At 46.6% G+C, this 21,695-nt stretch overlaps 1 protein-coding gene across 16 annotated transcripts in view; it reads right to left on the bottom strand.

The window, feature by feature from the left end:
- KCNMA1 (potassium calcium-activated channel subfamily M alpha 1) overlaps positions 1–21,695 on the bottom strand; it is a 768,905-nt gene that overhangs the window by 507,722 nt on the left and 239,488 nt on the right. The window lies entirely within an intron of this gene.

Below are 21,695 nucleotides of genomic sequence, written 5' to 3'. Positions count from 1 at the left end.
TGCCCCGCCGCCACCCCGTCTAGGAAGTGAGGAGCGTCTCTGCCTGGCCGCCCATCGTCTGGGATGTGAGGAGCCCCTCTGCCCAGCCGCCCCATCTGGGAAGTGAGGAGCGCCTCTGCCCGGCCGCCATCCCGTATAGGAAGTGAGGAACGTCTCTGCCCGGCCACCCATCGTCTGGGATGTGAGGAGCGCCTCTGCCCGGCTGCCCCATCTGGGAGATGAGGAGCACCTCTGCCCGGCCGCCCCGTCTGGGAAGTGAGGAGCGCCTCTGCCCGGCCGCCCCGTCTGGGAGGTGAGGAGCGCCTCTGCCTGGCTGCCACCCCGTCTGGGAGGAAGTGAGGAGCACCTCTGCCCGGCCGCCCCGTCTGGGAGGTGAGGAGCACCTCTGCCTGGCCGCCACCCCGTCTGGGAGAAAGTGAGGAGCGCCTCTGCCCGGCCGCCCCGTCTGGGAAGGGAGGAGCGCCTCTGCCTGGCCGCCACCCCGTCTGGGAGAAAGTGAGGAGCGCCTGTGCCCGGCTGCCCCATCTGGGAAGGGAGGAGCGCCTCTGCCTGGCCGCCACCCCATATGGGAAGTGAGGAGCGCCTCTGCCCGGCCACCCCGTCTGGGAGGAAGTGAGGAGCACCTCTGCCCGGCCGCCCCATCTGGGAGGTGAGGAGTGCCTCTGCCCGGCTGCCACCCCGTCTGGGAGGAAGTGAGGAGCACCTCTGCCCGGCTGCCCCGTCTGGGAGATGAGGAGCACCTCTGCCCGGCTGCCCCGTCTGGGAGGTGAGGAGCGCCTCTGCCTGGCCGCCCCGTCTGGGAAGTGAGGAGCGCCTCTGCCCAGCCGCCACACAGTCTGGGAAGTGAGGAGCACCTCTGCCCGGCCGCCCTGTCTGGGAGGTGAGGAGCGCCTCTGCCCGGCTGCCCCGTCTGGGAGGTGAGGAGCGCCTCTGCCCGGCCGCCACCCCGTCTGGGAGGAAGTGAGGAGCGTCTCTGCCCGGCCGCCCCGTCTGGGAAGTAAGGAGCGCCTCTGCCCGGCCGCCCCCTCTGGGAAGTGAGGAGCGCCTCTGCCCGGCCGCCCCGTCTGGGAGGTGAGGAGCGCCTCTGCCCGGCCGCCCCGTCTGGGAGGTGAGGAGCACCTCTGCCCGGCCGCCCCGTCTGGGAAGTGAGGAGCGCCTCTGCCCGGGGGCCCCGTCTGGGAAGTGAGGAGCGCCTCTGCCCGGCCGCCCTGTCTGGGAGGTGTACCCAACAGCTCCGAAGAGACAGCGACCATCGGGAGTGGGCCATGAGGACGATGACGGTTTTGTTGAAAAAAAGGGGAGGAAGTGTGGGGAAAGAAAGGAGAGATCAGATTGTTGCTGTGTCTGTGTAGAAAGAGGTGGGCATAGGAGACTCCATTTTGTTCTGACTAGGAGAAATTCTTCTGCCTTGGGATGCTGTTGATCTATGGCCTTGCCCCCAGCCCCGTGCTCTCTGAAACATGTGCTGTGTCAACTCAGGGTTAAATGGATTAAGGGCGGTGCAAGATGTGCTTTGTTAAACAGATGCTTGAAGGCAGCATGCTCTTTAGGAGTCATCACCACTCCCTAATCTCAAGTACCCAGGGACACAAACACTGCGGAAGGCCGCAGGGACCTCTGCCTAGGAAAACCAGAGACCTTTGTTCATGTGTTTATCTCCTGACCTTTTCTCCACTATTATCCTATGACCCTGCCATATCCCCCTCTCCGAGAAACACCCAAGAATGATCAATAAATACTAAAAAAAAAAAAGAAAAAAAAAAAAAAAAGAAGAGCAACAAACATTTTTTTTCTAGAAGATAAGTGGCTAATTTCAAAATAATTATTTTATCAACTGCCACGTAAGTCTTTTTTTTTTTTAATTCATTAAAAAAAAGAGGTCGGGCACAGTCGCTCATGCCTATAATCTCAGCACTTTGGGAGGCCGAGGTAGGTGGATCACCTGAGGACAGGTATTCAAGACCAGCTTGGCCAACATGGTGAAACCCCGTCTCTACTAAAAATACAAAAATTAGCCAGGAGTCGTGGTGCATGCCCGTAATCCCAGCTACTCAGGAGGCTGAGGTGGGAGAATCACTTGAACCCAAGAGGCACAGGTTGTAGTGAGCCGAGATCACGCCACTGCACTCCAGCCTGGGTGACAGAGCAAGACCCCCTCTCAAAATAAATAAATAAATAAATAAATAAATAAATAAAAATTAAATGCTTCCCTTTTCAAATGAGGAGTGGGAACACTTAGATTACACGTGCTGTTAAGTTCTTTTTGTCTGTGAGGTAAGGAGAAGAGCCTGCGCCTAGGTGACCTTGGCCTGGTCAGAGACGCTGGGACAGCCTGGAAGTGGGGAAGAAGGGATCTACGCAGGTCTGTCCACAGCACATTCCAGGGCAGCTTCCTCCCGGGCTGCTTCTGTGCCAGAACGTGCTGGCTTCAGGAGCCCCAGCTCACCTTTCACTGACCTTCAGCCCACAGGAGAACAGCATTTCCTACCTCCCCCACCTGCTGACAAGGCCTCCTCTCTTTCCCACGCCAAGGACAAAGATGACCTCTGGGGGATTCCTTTTAGCTGGCTCATAAAAGGAAGAGAGATGGGCCAAAGAGAAAGAGCTGCTGGGTCCTTCCCCAACTAGAACATGGGAAATGATGATTTTCCAGTCGGGAAGTGGTGGCCAGGCAGGCAGGCATTGACTAGATGGGTCCCTCTGGGGTGTGATGGAAATGACCTCCACTTCAAAGAGACAGACTTCCAAAGAAGGCTGGCATTAGCATCCTGATCTGCTCTACTGAGAATTCCAAGGGTTTTGCAGAACTCTTGCTGGGCCATGAGGGTACACAGTCTCCTCCTGACCCCCGTCCTTTAACCAAAGCAGCTAGGTTTTAGTTAGTGTACACAGAGCTCCAGGCCTCTAAGAGTGTGAAAGCCACTGCCTCAGGAGATATCCCTTGCTGGAGGTCCTAGGAAGTAGAGGCCATGGAGGCAGACCACTTTACAGCTGTGCGACCCTCAGCAAGTCATTCATCCACTCTGAGCGCGGGTTCCCTCCTGTGTAAAACAGCAATTATCACAGTGCCTAGCTCCTAGTCTGGGTATGAGAGTTCAAGGTGAGGCCAACCAGGTGCTTCACTCCGTGCCTGGCTCATAGTGAGTCCTCAATCAATGTGAGCTATTTTCTTTCAATGAATATTTGCCCTTTCCAGCATCACAAATACATGAGCTTCCAATTCTAGGGATACAAAGACAGAGGGGCTTTATTTCTTTCAATGAGTTCAGAGAAGTCCCCAGCACTTAAACTGCTATAAACTGAGAGAGTAAGCCATAGTTCTGAAAATGCTGTGTGCTCATTCACCTGAAGCAGCACTGGGGGTCACTGCAGCCTCAGGTGCCACTGAGCCAACAGACCATGAAAAGAACACCCACTGACTCACTCATCTGGGTGGAATGGTTTCACGGGGACCCAGGTGAGGTGGTGAAGTTGCTGCTTTTTTATGTATTGGCTTTTTCTGCCTCCTCATTGCCCCATTTCCATTGCAAAAGTACCTGAGTTCTGGAGCAAAGGCTCAGCTAGGAAAAGTTTCAGATATTTTCTTTTGTCTTAACCCTTCAGGGAGAGGAAGGAAAATCTGTCTCTTGCCAGGGTGAGGGCCACCAAGCTGGTTAGCTCACTCTGCCACATTCTGCATTTTCTACCTTCAACACAATGGACAGTGGGATGTCTCTCTCTTGCCATATGCATTCAGGAAAAAAGCCCTGGTTTGGGTGGGGTTTGCATTGGGTCTACAGCCACTAGCAACTTGCTGTAGTCAAGGCAAATGACATAAGCTCTCTGATCCTCAGCTTCCTCATTGTAAAGAGAGCTCTTAGCTCCAGGTCTCATTACTTTCAGTGTATTTAGGATGTTTAGATGCCAAATAAGATAGCAGAAGGCAGAGCACCTTGACAAGCATAAAGCACTGTATGCAAACATAAAGCATGGTGCAATCTCACAGGACTGGTGGGACTTACCCAATTATAAACCAACAAATTTATAATCACATGGCAGGAAGGGTGGAATTTCAAGACAGAATTATTATTCATTGTAAGATGACTTGTGTAATATTGTAAATGACTGCTCTTCACCCCATCCTCTGATTCAAATTAAAATCCTCATTTTCACTGTTCAGAACAGTACACTGTTCACGTACGCTCATTTTCACTGTTCAGTTACAAGCATCAAGATGAGACATTTTGACGCCCTTGGTAATTGTCTGGTTTCTAGAAGTTCTTGGTTCACAAGCTTAAGCATATGTTTCATTTGATGTTTGGCACCATAGAAAACAGTGTATGTTTAATGATTTCTGTGTTAAATTGAATAATGAATAACCAGGAAAGACAACAGACCAAATGGCAACTTCTTGATACACCTGCTTGACGGAATTCTGAGCCTTTTTCCCACTCCATCAAGGACAACTGCCTAATGGAGAGTCAGAATATTTTTCTAATACAAATAAAGCAAAAAAGCAATGTAATGTTATTATCTTTTAAAGACAGAAATACTATTAAATCCTCAACCATTTTTAAATTACAGCATAAAACCCTCTTCTACCCAATAAGCAATAAGAACTCACTTGAATTCCTTTTCACAGGCATTTAAGGGATACTAATGGGTACAGACAGAAGAGGGAAAAGTACAGAAAGGAAAACAGCAGATAAATATATAGAAGCAGAAAACAAGGGTAACAGAAGAGAAGCAGAAGAGACTAAGGAAGGCATCTAGGATGCAGTTGTAAAGAGAAAATCAGACATATGTAGGCAGAAAACAATCAATCAAACAAACAACAATAATAAAATTAGAAATAAAGAGAAACTTTCCTAAAGGAACCCATAATTTTGGAAGCTTATCAGTAGATTTTAAAAGTAGACTACAGATTTATGACTACAGGAGTAAAGTGTGTGTTACTCTTAGTAATTGTTTCCTTAATGACATAAAATCACATCAAGACTATATCCAGCTCATGGGCCAGCAGCTCCCCATCCATGCCCCATAATGCTGCACTGTGTTATTTTTTAATATAAGACATTTGGTGTCCACTTGGGTCAGCACCTCCATCAGACTGCTATCACTAAGGGAAGTGAGCCAGCCTCCCATGTCAGTTTCCTCCCCTATGGGCTCCACTGAATAGGGATGAATGCGGCACCTACTCTCATAGTAGGGATATGAGGATTAATGAGGTGATGCAGAAAAAGCACCTGGTATTGTAGGTGGCATTTAGTAAATTCTTAATAAACATTAGTGTTCATTATTAGTTGGGGTTACAAATAGTTACTCTCAGAGGGGGGAAAAACCAATGAAAGTGTGTGAACAGGTTAAACAAAATATTTTGGAAATTTTATGTTGTCATCTGAAAGTTCTTTCATATGCGTCTAAAGGCATCATACTCACTGTCACCCTCTTCACATGGTGGGTACCAACATAAAGAACATTCTTCAATTTCTGCCAAAGATTTGACTGCTACATCTCATCTCTGTCTTTAGGTTTCCACTGAGCCCTCCAGCTCAAGGGGCCTCCCTCCGCATGAATCGTGTTTAGGAAGCCCAGCCTGGTCTCTAATTTTGAGAAGCATTTCCCTTATTTCAGGTCTTCATTCAGCCAGTGGTTCAACCACTGAACCACTTCAGTTTCCTTCCTTCATTTTATTCACAAAGGAATCCTTTCATCTACAGCCTCTAGCTGGGCTCCTTTGGAGACTTTCTCTTCTTGCATTATTTTCTTGGTCAGCCTTCCTTAGGAAGGAATTAAGACACATTTCAGGAAACAGGCAGAAAATGTTAATCCTTCTCTCCCTCATTGTCCCACTCATAAACGCTTACTCCCTCAAATGCACCCATAAATAAGCTGTAGACCCACATCTGGTTCTGAGCCCAGCACATAGTAGGAGCTCAGATGAATAATCACGCCTGACTTCTCAGCCTTGCTTCTGCCATCTCTTCCCCTGGAAAATCTGCTCCTCTCTACTTAACCTAGTAGAACCCTCATGAAAGCTGTTGTCCCTGTTGAAGGAATGATGCCCCAAGCATCCAGTGTGTCTGCTGTTTACTTCATGCACCCTAGTGGATGTGATGAAATGAAATGACTTTTCCATTTCAAAAGAGAAAGTGCAAAGTCTCCAAACTTATGACCTCTTTCTCAGAATGCCAATATTTACAGCTTAGCCCTGGGCAACCCTGTGCTTTTCTGACCTTAGATTCCCATTTGGAGTGGAAATGGCTTTTCTATTTCTCCCCAAGGTTCTCTGAATTAGATGACCAAAGGAGAACTTACTTCTACCAAGATGGGTCTATGAGACCCATTCAGGCTCTCATCCATTCGTTCAACAGATTCATTCATTCAGCCCCTACTGTGTTCCAGGAAATAAGTGTCAACCATACGGGAGTGAACCAGACAAAAAGCCCTGCTTTTATGGAGTTAGTTTGGATTTTAGTGGAGACAGGGGAAGATAGATGATAAGTAAAATAAATAAAGTATATATAGTATATTAGAGAATTATAAGGTTTATAAAAAAATGAAAGATACAAATAGTAGGGAATGGGGATAATTTAAAATAGGGGGAAATTTATAAACATAATGGAAAATATGCATGTAAGTAAAATTCCTTCCAAAAAATGGAATATTTAACACTAACTTGCAGTGTAAACATGGACACATCATGGGCTCCCTCCAGGCCTCGGTTTCCTTCTTGGCAGTATAAGGTGGAACTACAAGGTCTCTCTATGGTACCTTCTGGCACTGAAATTCTCTTTCTCTATGCAATAGATAGCAATTTGAATTAACACTAGAGCCTGTTGGGACCCACTGATTGTGGTCTAAGTCTCAATGACATTTTTTTTAAATCCCTATATTCCTTGGGGTACCCAGCAACGTCTCCATGTGTGCTGCTGGTCCAAATTAATTGTGAGAGCAACCACAAATTTCCTTGTTTATGTTTTTGAATTGTTGACTTAGAATCACTTTTAAATCTGAGCCCTTCTTCCCCACAGATACTCTCAAAACAGCCTCCTGATAGGCACTAACCCCTAAGAGGGTCATAAAGTGGGGCTCTGAGAGCAAGGATGCTGGGCAACCCGGCTTCCAATGCCACTTATCCTAGCCACATGAGTACTCATAACAGGCTTGTGGTCAATTAAATCAGACTGGCCCTGCGAGGTGCCACCCAACACACTGTTTCTTCTTCGTGGACTTTTTGTTCCCTCTTTATTTATTTTCCACTGAGCTACAACAAGGCTCAGGAAGAGGCCCTTCATCTAGGAAGAGTCACCTTGGGACCATCCAGGGAGGAAAAAGCATCCGTCAGGCACTCATCAGCCACCTCTGATGAAAAGCTCCCTTTGGGGTAATTTCTCTGCACTGCCGAGTCAGCCTTCTGCCTGCTGGAGGAGCTGTGGTGAGCATGTGAAGGGAGGTTCTGAAGGCTTCAGCAGCAGCCACCAGTCCCCCTGCAGCCCCTAATGAGAGGTGATCCTTGTTCAGCTCCTGCTACGTACTAGACACATTCTAAGCACTTGACATGTATTAACTAACAAGTCTATGAAACAGGCATTATCATTATTCCCATTTTACAGATGAAGCAAGTGAGACACAGTGAAGCAGCTTGTCCAAGATGACAGTTTGTAATTGGAGGAGAATAGCCCCTATCAGCATCGCTGTCCAGAAGAAACATAAGACAAACCACACAGGTCATTCTAAATTTTCTAGAAGGCACATTTCTTTGACACTTATTTTATTTACAACTCTATGCAAATTTAAAGACAAATAATATTCCAAGTGGGGCCGGCCATGATGGCTCATACCTGTAATCCCAGCACTTTGGGAGGCCAAGGCGGGTGGATCACCTGAGGTCAGGAGTTTGAGAACAGCTTGGCCAACATGGTAAAACCCTGTCTCTACTAAAAATACAAAAATTAGCCGGGTGTGGTGGTGGGTGCCTGTAATCCCAGCTACTCAGGAGTCTGAGGCAGGAGAATCACTTGAACCCAGAAGGTGGAGGTTGCAGTGAGCCGAGATCACACCATTGCATTCCAGCCTGGGAGACAAGAGCAAAGCTCCGTCTCAAAAAAATAAAAATAAAAATAAAAAAACATATATATATACACATACACACACACATATATGTATATATATGTATATGTATATGTATATGTATATGTATATGTATACGTATACATACGAATATGTGTGTGTATATATGTGTGTATATATATATTCCAAGTGGAGGAAAGAAGTTTTCAGATTGCTCTCACTTGTAACTCCCATACATTAATTTTCTTGTACATTTTTCTTTAAGATTATAATGTTGATTGCCTCCTAACAGTCATTTCCATTCCCCTCCCTCATTCAGAGAACCCTGATTTTGTCCAGGGGTGCAGGTACCTTGCCAAAACTGACCCTGGCCCCACTCCTGGGCAGACCTCCGTTAGTCTGAGCAAGCCCTGGTGCTCTCATTCTTATGCCAACAATTGGCTTAGGACCAACCTGTGACTGGTTCTTGACCTGTGAAATAAATGTGCAGGTGTGCTGGGGGCTTCTAGAAATGTGGGCCAGACTGCTGAGGAAGAGGCCTGGAGAGATGGTTCCTTATCTCGACTTTTTTTTTTTTTTTTTGCTTTCTTTTTAGTGTGATAAAATATACATAAGATAAAATTTACCATTTAAATAATTTTTAAGTATTACAGCTCAGTGGTATTAAGTACATTCACATGGTCGCACAGCCATCACCATTATCCATCTAGGAAGCCAATTTTTTAAAAGTAAAAAGAAAAAAGTGAAATTAATTTTAATAATGGAGTTTAATCTATCCAAAATATTATCAATAAGTAATCAATATAAAAATTATAATAAGGTTTTTTACAGTCTTTTTTTGTACTAAATTTCCACTTACAGCATTGTTGCTTTTTTAGAGACAGGGTCTCTCTGGAGTGCATTGGCATGATCATAGCTCACTGCACAGTCCTTGAACTCCTGGCCTCAAGTAATTCTCCTGCCTCAGCCTCCAAAGTAGTTGGGACTACAGATGTGCACTACCACTCCCAGCTTTACAGCACATCTCAATTCATATTTCAGATGCTCACTGACCACCGGTGTTGGACTGCCCAGGTTTAGAGTTTCTCAGGCTTCTGCGTGCTCAGCCAGCTCATGGGCATCCCCAAGGGACAGCAGCATGCTGTATGTTTATGAAAGATTTGTGCGTCACCATCAGCTCTCTGGGGCAGTTTGCGATTCACTGCAGGACCCTAGATGGTGTCTTACTCTAATGGTTCTGGATCAGCCTCTCTAACCCCCCCAGAGATCACTGTCATCATGCTGACGGACAATACAAGATCTAGAGCCTAAATGAGAGCTTTTCCTGGTGGAGCAAATATCGTGCCTCCATCACCCAGCTGTGATTTCATCTCCCAGTTGAGAATATGACCTCAATGGCAGAGGTAGGGACAACACCTACGTAGCCACACAGGCACTCCCAGGTTGGACCAATAATAAATAAACACATTCCTATTTGGAAAGAGGGCAGCATGTGTGCAGAGTTGAGGCAAGCCGCGGTTGCCATGGAAACCAGCCAGCATCACTCCAGACTTTTTCCCTGGTGCTCGGATCATTTGGTGGCTGACGAAGCCCAGTGGAGAGGCATTGTTCCTGTACCTATGGAAACCTTCCAAATAGGCCCATTATGATGAAAGCACATCAAAGAGGGAATGATGATGTACCTTTACCATCCATCGTCACATCCACTGTTTGTCCTGGGTAATACCCAAAAGAGAAGAAACTAAAGCCACTCTTGCCACAGAAGGAAATAACTGGAGAGCACTGAGGTATGACACTAGGGGTAGTAAGGTGGTCCCCAAAAGGGAGGCAATGAAACTGCCCCATCTCACCACCATAGTAAATACTCGACTGGACAAATGGTTATGGCTTCAGGGATTTGCTACCTGCCCAAGCTGACTTACAGCTCATTTTCTATGGCAAGCCTCTGGTTTGCTCTCTTTCTGGAGCCATGTATGTTTGATATCTTCCCATTCATTCATTCTTTCCTATGCCCATTCATTCCTTCACTCATTCTTGAATGAGAAGCACCATGGTAACATGAAAAGAGCCTGGGTCAACGAGTCATGAGATCCCAGATTTAAATCCCAGTTCAGATGCTTATTGGATGTGTGATCTCACCTAAGCTATTAAAGATTCTCTGAGCCTTGGTTTTCTCATCTGTAACATGGGGATGCGAGAAGAATAATGTTTGCCACTTGTCTTCTACACAGTCGTACTCAATGTGTTTATACATGACTTATATCTCATTCCATTTTGATCAACAATTACCCAACAGAGAGCCTGGTCTCTCCAGATACTCAATAAGATTATTGAATTATTGATTATTGAATAAAAATATGACAATGTGCTTTCACATATATTTCCTCTCTCTCTCTCTCTTCAAATTTCATTTTCATAGCAATCTGGTTCAAGGTTATTTCAGCCCAGCACAGGACAAAGAGGATTATAAAATTAAACCACATGTTTCTGACTCTCAGTGAACTTACAGTTTACTATGTTTGATTAACAATGTATACAACACTTAGTCTGTCCCAGCTACTGTTCTAAGTACTTTATAAATATTAGGTCATGTAATCTGCATAATAACCCTATGAGGTAAGTACTACGATTGTCTTCTGTCACTGGCTTAGGGTCACACTAGTACATGGCAGAACAAAGGTCAAACTCAGCCAATCTGGCTCTACAGCCTGTGCTCTTAACCACTCAGCCTCATTGCCTTTAGAGTGGATAAGTCACATTCACAAGTGTATGTGAATACTCTGCAAGACTGAGGGATTCAGAGGAGGGAACACCATGCACTGCATCTTAAAGATGAGGTAGGATTTGAACACATAGAGTGCATGAAGGAGAGTAGAAGAAGGACAGGTTGGAAAGAGGATAGGGGCCCTGACCATTTGCATGAAGTGTTTGGGCTTTAGACCTTGGAAAGCCACTGAAGGTCTCTGAGCCATGGGGAAACCTAAGCAAAGCTGGCTTTGGGGAAAATTCATCTGGCAATAGATGAAAGATGGACTGAAGCAGGGAGATGGGACAAATGAGGAGAGTGACATGTAGCTGCTATAATGAGTGAAGGAAGGGGTCACAGGGCTTAAGCCAGGACAATGGAAAAAGAAGCATCAAGGGCAAATCCATAGGACGTGCCTCCTACCAGGATGTAATATGTCTCCCTGAGTTTCCCACCAAACCATTCACATCAGAAACAAGTTCCAGGGAGCACTCACTGGGCACTTTCCCGGCCATCCAGAGTGGCACATGGGTGCTCCATAGCACTGGTTTCCTCAAAGGAAACATGGGGTCATCTTGAGCAGCTGGAAACACCGGCTGAGCCTTTCCTAGTTGCATGCAGCCATTTACTGAAGCCAAGGGAGCAAAATCTAATCCTGACAAAGAATCCTGGCCACCTCAAATGTGAAAGATAGCCAAGTACAATGAACCATAGTCCCATTTGTTATAATGCCCTATAAATCACAGCCTAGGCCTTACAGTTAATGGGGCTTTCTATTCCAATTCCCATTATGCTGGAAGGGGAGGAGCAAGAACTGAGGAACTAATGAGGAGTCTGAGAGTTACGGCCCAAGAATATGACTTGTCAGCCGTCTTCCAAGCTCTACCAATTGCCTGAAATTCTCTATCCAGTCGTAGGTTCGCATAAATTCCTGGAGAAGGCTTTGTCTGATATCACAGTGAAACAGATGCCAGGGTGCAGGCACAACAGGTAGACTCATAAAACTGGTAAAGAGAACTTTGCTTTGACAAAAGCTGGAGTTTTCCTTGTTATTTATCTTTCCTATTTGAAGCCTTGAAATCCCATTTTCATCTTGATGGAGATGATAAACTCTTAGAAAACTTTTATGGCTCCCAGGATGAAACTAAGGACTCTGCCTCTGCTCCCCACTGCAATTCTGGCAGGCTTTTAAATTCAAGTCAGGGCAGAAACTGCTTTTGGTCAGAGGCAAAATGTATTTATCTCTGTAAGCACAGCCATTAAGATGTGAGCATGAATAGCTAAGAGAAAGAACATTAAGGGAGAAACAGGAAGAAATAGGAGGTGAGGCTATGATGGAAGGAAATGATGACGCATCAACCCGCACCAAAAGCTTTTTACAGTGCCGGGGGAGTGGGGCACAGGGAAAGGCATCTGCAGAGATTGGGAGAAAGAACCCGGGAGTGGGCTGAGGGGAAGGCTTTGCAGTGGGAGAGCTGTGATCAGCGTGTGCTTCATGCAAAGAAAATTTTGAGAGTGGACATAACAAACAGGAAAATTGTGCTTGCATTTCTGTTTGTCTGTAGAATCACTGTGGCTCTGAAATCCACCTCCTCTGCTCTCCAAACACTAAAGAAAGTCTCCAGATGGAAAAATCTGAAGTCAGGCTGCAATATGAAAAAAGAAAAGAAAAAGAAGTCTGCTACAGGAAGCTGACTAATTTGCTGTTTCTCTGAGGTCTAACCTATGCAGCTAGGGTATCAAATACTAGACAGGGTCAGGAGACATGCCTGAAACTGACCAAATGACCTTGGACAAGCCCCACTTTAATCACACATAATGTAAACTTTAGGGAATGTGACCTAGAACAGGTAGCTAAGGCACAAATAACACTAGTACTACCACCCTCCAAGCTGGCACTCATGGCAGGCATCATTAGTCAATCACAGAATTGTTTATTTCTTATTTTATTTTATTTTTAATATTTTTTTATTTTATTTATTTTATTTTATTTTATTTTATTTTATTTATTTTATTTATGTTTAGATGGAATCTTGCTCTGTCACCCAGGTTGGAATCCAGTAGCGTGATCTCGGCTCACTGCAGCCTCTCACTCCCAGGTTCAAATGATTCTCCTGCCTCAGCCTCCCAAGTAGCTGGGACTACAGGTGCCTGCCAGCATGCTCAGCTAATTTTTACATTTTTAGTTGAGACAGGGTTTTAGCATGTTGGCCAGGCTGGTCTTAAACTCCTGACCTCAAGTGATCCACCTGCCTTGGCCTCCCAAAGTGCTGGGATTACAGGCGTGAGCCACTGTGCCCAGCCCTCGGAATTCTTTAGAGCAGAGCCATGATGACTATTTGCTGCTGAACCTTGAATCTTTGGCCAAATATTCTCTGTAGCTGCTACTGATCAATCAGAATGAACCCAGAAGATGAAAGTTGATGAAAGATGATGAAAGTTCACCATTGCTAGACTTGATCTCTTCTAATCCTTAAACACTAGAGCCAGATAAGGTTGCATGTCATGCGTAATCTCATATAGACATCCTTAACTAAGTCCTACCTTAGTTTTCTTTTCTTTTTGGCCTTCTTTCCAAGTCTTAGCAGCCAAGGCTGTGAAATAAAAACTGGTATGAAGGCTCTTCACTCAACTCCACATCTGAAGCTCTGAAAGTGACCTTGTGCACTTTTCTTGAGCCTCTTTACCTTACGTTCCCCCATTCTGCCACAAAGCTCCTGGTGGGGCTGGTGTCTCCTCTACTCTCCTGCTGATTTCATCAAGGTAAAGAATTCTATTTCTTTTCAAATGCTTTGAGATCATGGGATAGAAGACAGCCTGGGGAAGTTCAAAGATGTTTAATCATTAGCCTCAGTTCTTTTGAAAATTATTAAAGAGCCCAGAATTAGAAATTCAGATTTCCTCCAAATCCCTGAGAACAAACAACTCTCTTGTAAATGGCTTAATGTGTCTGTTTAATGTACATAAAATTATCTTTCAGGAAAGTGAATTGTTTTTTATATAATTTTGCATCTCTAAAATATACCACCTATGGCAAAAGGATTGGGATTCAAAGTCTGACAAAATCTACAGCAGAAATAATTAGCACCAGAGGCTGTTTCTGAGAGTTAAATGAAAGAGAAACTGGTTATTTATTTATTTCTGTTCTGTCTATCTGTATCTCTCCATCTCAGCCCCAGGAAGAGGCATTGTATCTCTTGGTGCTGGAAGGGTGGCTTGCCGAATTGCCTTTACAAGGTTTTTTCTGTAAGACAACACTGAGCCCCCAACACACAACTCCCTCTGGGCCAGAGTGCTATGGAAACGGCTGCAGTGCTCCAACTCTAGGGAAAACAACCAAATAAACCCACTGGTTTGCAAACTAGGCACAAGGGCAGAGGAATAGTGATGTTTTCTAATTTGGCATCCAGGGAGGCAAGGGAGAGTCTTTGCTTAAATCATGTTAATGAAATTGGAAACACTTGAAACAGCCCATCGAGGGTCTGTTGCCCCTGTTTTTTAAAGTTCATCTAAAAGTTAACCTACAAGGAATTTTCATTTGGGGAATTTCTGCAATGTCAACTCCACTGATCACCCGCAGTGTTTAACACCCTTGCTATAAATTTGGGGGCTAGCCTGGCAGCTCCTGCCACCCCCCGAGTCTGCTACCTTGCTCCAGAAATAAAAAATGACTTTGGCCACAGTAATATTTCCTCGATCCTCAGCCCCTCCTGGGGGCCTCTGGCAGTCATTATTTTAAATAAACATGCCTTTTATTGTTTTCAGGCGCACAGAGATGGAGGCGCCTCTACCTCTGGAGGAGGGATGGACTTTCAGGGGCCCCATGATTTGCAGCAGTTCAGTCAAAAGCAATACAAAGAGCAAAGGATAGGGGCTGTTATCTCACCCAAGAGCTCCTCAAGCAGAGGATACTCAATTGGAAAGGAGGCTCTTCCAGTCAAATTTGGGGCTAGTGGGGTTACCACGTTTGATACCAACTAGGAACAAGATCCCCTTAGAGGCTTCCAACTGAGGAGGGTTCCAAAAGAGAGCTCCATGGCTGAAATGATTCAAAAGAAGCCAACTCCTTCTCACTGAGTTGGCCCTTTGGAATATGGCCCCCTCCTCCCATGGCATCCTTCCCCTTGCCCAGTGCCTCAGGCCCATCTACATGCTTCTACCTACAGGCTTTGCTTCTTCTCTGGAAAGGAGTGAAGAAGGAAAAGAAGCACTGGAGGTGAGCCAGAAGCAGGCACCGTATCTCAAGGGCCTTGTAAGCCAGGGACACAGTTTGAGATTTTACTTCAAATGGAGGCAAAACCAGGGGAGAGCCATGCAGAGACACCCCTTGATGAACTCAGCTTCACTCCAGTCACTCTGGCAGCTAAGAAAAGTACATTCTCTCTCCTTTTGCAGTTCTCCTGGTGCCTAGCACAGGGCCAAGGGCACGGTATATGTGAGCCTAACCCTTGTGGCCTTTGCTGATGAAGGACAGTGAAGGGGATAAGAAAATATAAAGACATTTTGGGCTGCAAGGGAACGAACTACTGAAAAACTACTGCAGCCCCCTCTCTTTATTTATGGAGATGCTGAGGCCTTGGAGGGGGAATTGACTTGTCCAAGGTCAACCAGAAAGGTGATAGCAGAGCCAGGGTTAGTATCCAGGTTTCTGCTGATTGCAACTCCTAAGTGACTTGCCTCTCTTCTCCCATATCCAGAATTGATCTCAAACACTGTCATGAATCCCCAAGGGCCAGAGAGACACACAGCATAGAGCAAGGTGAGTAAACTGTTTTCTCTCTTTCTGATGATCTGAGCTTTTTCCTGGAGAGATCTCAGATGGTCAGGAAACCAAGTTACCCACCTCATGGTTCAGAGGGAAACAATAACGTCATGGCAGCTTCCCCGGGAGCCCGCGCAGGTGCCTCAGAGATTAAGGAGCTCCTGAAAACAACTCCTTTCCTTTGCAGGAAGTTATTTTCCACCCCTGAGGCATAACACCAGGCAGAGGGCTCTATCAGTGCCTGCTGATATAATTAGCTCTGGACAGACTCTCCAACCAAGGCAGACACAACCAGGCCCTTGCTCTAGAAACGGAAAGAATGTTCTGGACCTATCCCAGTACACTTCCAAACCCCATGCCTTCCGGGGCAAGTCGGGGCTCAGAGACCAACAAACCCAACAGACTTCAGCAGCAGCAGCCAGGGAGCTGGCAGCCTCTGTCCCCTGAAATGCCACTTTTTTTTGTGATTCAGCCTCTGTTTCAAGCTATTTTTAGTGTAAGCAAAGGCCGCGTCTGAGGGAAGGTGGTGTGGGAAAGGGGTCTTTACTTTCTCTCTCCTTTTCAATGAACTGTCCCATTTCCCTTAGGACAGCCATTTCACCAAAAGCCACAAAAGGCGCGGGGAGAGAGGATTAAAAAGAAAAATGAGAAAAAGGTCAAAATTCAGCCTGTTTGCTAAAAGTCTGGGAACAGTTCTAGGAAGGTGATGGTTTCTCGATCCTTCGCGTTAACCTGCTGAATCCTGGGCTGCTCCTGCCAGTGGAGAACCAATATGCCCACTCCATCTACCTTCCGAATTAACCAACCTCCAGTAAACAAGGAAGGCCCAGAAGTTTGCTCTCCCAGAGACGTGGTGCAAACAGGTTTAATGGTCCCCCTTGATGCCCCAGGGAAGGATGTGTGCCCTTGGAAGCTTGTGAACAGAGAAGCAAGCTTCCACACACAGAGGACCCTGGCTTCCCACCCTCACCCTGTCTCCATCATGTCAGCACAAGGCCAATTTTATGAACTGAAATTAACTGGATGAGCAAAAAGATAGCCTTGGTGCTTAAGAGGCTTGGGTACATTTAATTGAGTTTCCAAGTGCCCTAATTCCTTAAGAAAGCCAGAGAAGCCACTGTCATGTCCTAGATCCCTCACTACTCAAACAGGAGAGAATAGTTTTTACAATAAAAATTTTAGGGCAAATGGTGGCTTTCTGTTGTTGTCATTTCCCTGAAGTAGGGTTTTTTTTTTCTTTTTTCTGGAAAAAGCCTCACTCTGGACCCAGAGTCTAAAAATGAGGCTTCTAGTGCACCAAATTGGGCTGTTTGGGGCCCGTAGGCACGAGTCAGTCTGCCTCCTCCTAAACATAGCCTCGTAAACTAAACTTGGAAGCATCAGCTTGCGTGTGGTCCCGAGTGTGACTTTCCAAGCATGCGCTCCCCTGCAACGACAAAGGCTGATGACTTTGTCATCATCATCTCTATTTTTGAGTCTCACTGCTAAACAAACTTTCTCGCAGCTAAAATGGAGGCTCTAAGGATATCTTTCTGACAAAAACGGACTGCTAAGCCATCAGCACCCTCTGAAGGCCTTGGGGGAAAACCTGGGTAAGAAAAGTCTCCCAGCCCAACTCAGTAGCCGCAAATACAGACATTTCATTTCCTGAAATGCCTCCAGGGGGCGCCAGCTTTCATGGGTTGGGAGGGAGGGAGGGAAGGAGGGAGGAACGGAATGAGGCAAGGAAGGAAGGAAGGGAGGAAGGAAGGGAGGAAGGGAGGGAGGGAGGAAGGAAGGGAGGGAGGGAGGGAGGGAGGGAGGAGGGAGGAGTGGGGGAGGCAGGAGAGGGGCAGTGGGGAGGAAGGAAGGGAGGGAGGGAAAGAAGGGAGGGAGAGAGGGAAGAGAAGGGAAGGGAGGGAAGAGAAGGGAAGGGAGGGAAGGGAGGGAAGGGAGGGAAGGGAGGGAAGGGAGGGAAGTGAAGGGAGGGAAGGGAGGGAGGCAGAGAGGGAAACCACTACTCACATATTCGCCCAGGCCCCTTGGATTCAGCTGCACAACTGCACAGGATGTGCAATCAGGACTAGAATGTTTGCGCTCCCAGGCCTGTCCAAGGGACTGACAGATGGGTCACAGGTTCTGACTTATCACTAAACCGTACTTCAGAAACCTTGCCACCCCAAATCATTCTAGAAAATGCAAATACAACATTTCCACCTTCAACACTTTGGATGACTGCACTTTGCAGCTTTTGCTGAATGAACCAACATGTGTCCAGCACATTGAAGAGTATCTGACCCCGAGCAGGTGCTCCAGAATGTTTGAAGGAATGGATGAAGGGATGGAGGAATAGCTCAGAGGAGCTGCCTTGCATGTGCAGTAGAATCTGGATCTTTATCTTCTGGTGACCTCACACACTTTCCCATCTCCTTTCAATGAATGTGTGGTCACTACCTGCCAAAATGTACATCAAACACACCTCCCCAAATACTGGTGCAGATGTGCCCTCCGAAACCAGCCTGTCCCTGCCCTGTCAGCCTCGCCCCACCTCCAGGGAGAAGTGGATACGGAGACCACAGTAAGTGCACTTGACCCTTTTTCCTTAAGACTCCTGTTGTCCTGCCAAGGCATTTCCTGTGACACACGCGCCAACAATGTACAGCTCCAGGGAGAGCCCGGCCTGTTCTCCAGTCCCCAGCCAGCTCAGGGAGGCTATATGAAGTGAGAATTTCCTGGCCAACTTGACAATGGTGAGTCAGGCTGGCATGAGCCAGCTGCAAAGAGGACACAGCCTGGACAAGCCTGAATTAAGTGTGTGCACACAGAGCAAACATCATCATCTGGATGGATCCAAACCAGGGCTTGCCTGGGGCATTCAGAGCCTTTCAGATGGCCCTGCCCAGAGCTGCTCAGCACTCTTGGAAGATGTCTGGGTTTGGGGAGGCTCAAGGGCTGTTCTACCCCTGTCCCAGAAAAGGATTTGTTCTCCACCCCCTGACCCGTCTGTCTCCATACCAGTCCATTTCCTCCATGACATGGTGACCAGGCTCACACACACAATAACAAAAATAATAATAACCATGCTTATCAAGCACTAACCATGTCAGAGGCACTGTTCTGAACATTTTACATGCATTAACTCATTAAGAGGCAGGGACTATTATTGTCCCCATTTTGCAGATGAGGAAACTGAGGTATAAGACAATGAAGCAACTCACCCAGGGTAAAAGCCAAGCCCCTGAGACAGATGGAGCTGGGAGTCAGGAGTCTGCAGAGGCTGGGCTCCCAACTGCCCAGCCACGCCACACACAGCAGCTCCTTCCCAAGATGGGTGTCCCAGGGAAAGAGGCAATGCAAGAGCTGGAGTGAGTTTTGAGGCTGCTATGGGCTCCACCCATCCTCCTTGCTAGTTCCAATCAAGTGAGAACGAGACACAAGGAGCAAGATGGAGATCAAAAAAGAGTAGGAGCTCTAGTTCAGATCATGATGCACTGACAAAGGGGCAGGGCTCCTCACTCCCAGGCCCCAACAGAGAGACTGAAGCAGAGTGGACAGAGACAAGACAGGACCGGCAGAGGCAGGCTGGACTGGCTGCTGACTGCACAGAGGCTGCAAGTGCTCTGCTTGCTTACCAGGCCTCCACTGACCTGTGCTACGCTCAGTTCTGTATACTAGGAAACACCAATCAATGTTGGTGGATCACGCAGGTGGATGAATGGACATAGATGGATGGGCAGACAGACAATGGCATGGAAGGCCAAAGCAGGCACCCACATGCACCTGGAAACTTCAGAGGAGAGGGAAAACAGCCACGCCAGCACTTGCCATCAGAGCCCTGAGGGCCTGGGAGCCAGAGATGAGTGAGTGGCCAGGATCAAGTGGGCTGTCTCTGGACCAGGAGGCTCTTCCTCACTCCAGAGCCAACTGAGGGTTGATTTCTGAAACTCTCCTTCATTTTCACAGCAGCCCTGGGGAGGGCAGAGGAGCCAACACACCAGCTAGTAAAATTAACAGCTGCTCTTTACAGGGCGTGCCGGAGAGCCCAGCACATGGCGCGAGGCCTGCAGACCAGCAGCTGCTGCGAGCTGAGGTGCCTGGCCTGCAGGCCCTGATCAGGGGTCCTCTTGGGGGTAAGGCTTAGACTCAGAGCTGCTAGCAGGGCCTGGGGTGTGGTGGCTGCTGAAGCAGTGGGCAGGTGGACGGAGAGACTCAAGGGATGATGCTGCTACAAAATTCTCAGACACATTCTCCTGACCTTGTGAAGTAGAAATCCGTATGTTCACCCCAGCTGGGAATCTGCTATGGAACTTGGGGACCCACCTGGCTCTGGCCTCTCCATCTCTAATGCAGTACTTAGTTGAGCTTGTGGAAGTGAATGTAGACACGTCCCCATGAGAAGGGGACAGATGTTACATCTTATCTATTACCTATGCCATAGGTAACTTATGGAGCAAGTCCTGTAGGCCACTTGAAGAGGAATATTGACAGGCATACAGCGAGTGGCAATTGTTTCTTTACAGGGACAGATGGTAATTATTTTAGGCTGGTGGGTGTTTTGGACTCCGGATACTACTCAACTCTGCCTTTGTAGCTTGTTACAGAAGCAGCCACAGACGATACGTAAATGAGTGAGCATGGCTGTATTCCAATGAAACTTTGTTTATGGACGCTGAAATTTGAATTTCATATAGCTTTCACATGTCACAAAATACACTTATTTTGATTTTTAAAAAATAACCATTTAGGCCAGGTATGGTGGCTCACATCTGTAATCCCAGCACTTTGGGAGGTCAAGGTGAGAGGATCGCCTGGGCCCAGGGGTTCAAGACCAACCTGGGCAACACAGTAGAACCCTGTCAGTACAAAAAATTTAAGAAAACATAGCAGGTCATGGTGGCATGCACCTGTAATCCCAGCTATCAGGGAGGCTGAAGCAGAAGGATCACTTGAGCCCAGGAGTCTGAGGCTGCAGGGAGCTATGACTGCACCAATGCACTCCAGCCTGAGCAATAGAGTGAAACCTTGTCTCTAAAAAAAAAATAAAAAAATGTAAAAACCATTCTTAGCTTATGAACCATACAAAAGAGGCAATGAGCCAGACTGTCCCACAGGCTATAACTAACTGATCCCTGGGCTAATTAAATGTTTCCCAAAGTGAGTACTATGTGATGCCCACAGGTATTACATGGGGAAAGGATTCCACAGGGAAATGAAAATGGAAAATGCTGGGCAAAACAGAGCCTTTCCGCTTTCTGACTGCAGAACTTCTGTAAGTATTTATATCCTGATATGCATTGGCAATCTCGAGGAGGGGGATGAGAAATGAAGTCTATCCAAGTTCCCAGGGAACCATTTTTATCCGGGAACAATTCATGGGTCTAGCGTTCTATGGAACCTAATTAAAGCAATGAGGATAAAGTCTAACCAACTGTCAGCAACAGCACCATGAAATGCGATCCTGCTGCTCTTTGAATATTTCTAGTAACAGGCAGCTCACTACCTGTCGGGGGAAACTGCTCAATTCAATTACTTCTCTGACTCACGTTTTCCCATCTGGGTAAATGATGTTGAGTCACAAATAACAAATCTAGTGCAAATTTAGTGTATCTTTCATTAGATAAAGACAAAATTTCATGTTTAATAGTAAAAAGAGAATGTATCTTCTCTGACTTTTTGACTGATACCCATAATGTGATTTCAGTATCTATGCATGGGATGAAACACAGAACCATTATTAAGTCCTGGAAGGAAATTATCATATGGTTCCTTCAAACAGAGGCCTCCCTTAGGAGTGTTAAAACAATGCCAACAAAACTTCAACTGATTCCCAATAGCAGAGAGCAGGACATACCTATCCACTATGGGACATTCTTACTAAAAGTACAGTCCTATGAAACCTCTAGTCTTTCTGCTACACAAGGCATTGGCCAATGATGTAAGAATTTTACACAGATTTGCCTAAAATATAATAAAAGCTGGGGCATAGATGAGAGGGGGTGAGAGAGAGAGAGAGAGGAGACAGAGAGACAGAGAGAGAGAGAAGTGTGTGTGAATTTGCCACCAGGCACCACTGAGAAAGAAAAGTAGAGGATACTGATGGGAAATGTCACAACCTCCACAGGGCACCTAACAGAAGTGAAGGCAATGAATGTGATA

The sequence above is a fragment of the Pongo pygmaeus genome, chromosome 8 (assembly GCF_028885625.2).
Source record: "Pongo pygmaeus isolate AG05252 chromosome 8, NHGRI_mPonPyg2-v2.0_pri, whole genome shotgun sequence".
NCBI classification, from domain to species: domain Eukaryota; kingdom Metazoa; phylum Chordata; class Mammalia; order Primates; family Hominidae; genus Pongo; species Pongo pygmaeus.
Note: the sequence above shows the minus strand (reverse complement) of the source record. Positions and strands in the feature narration are given on the sequence as shown.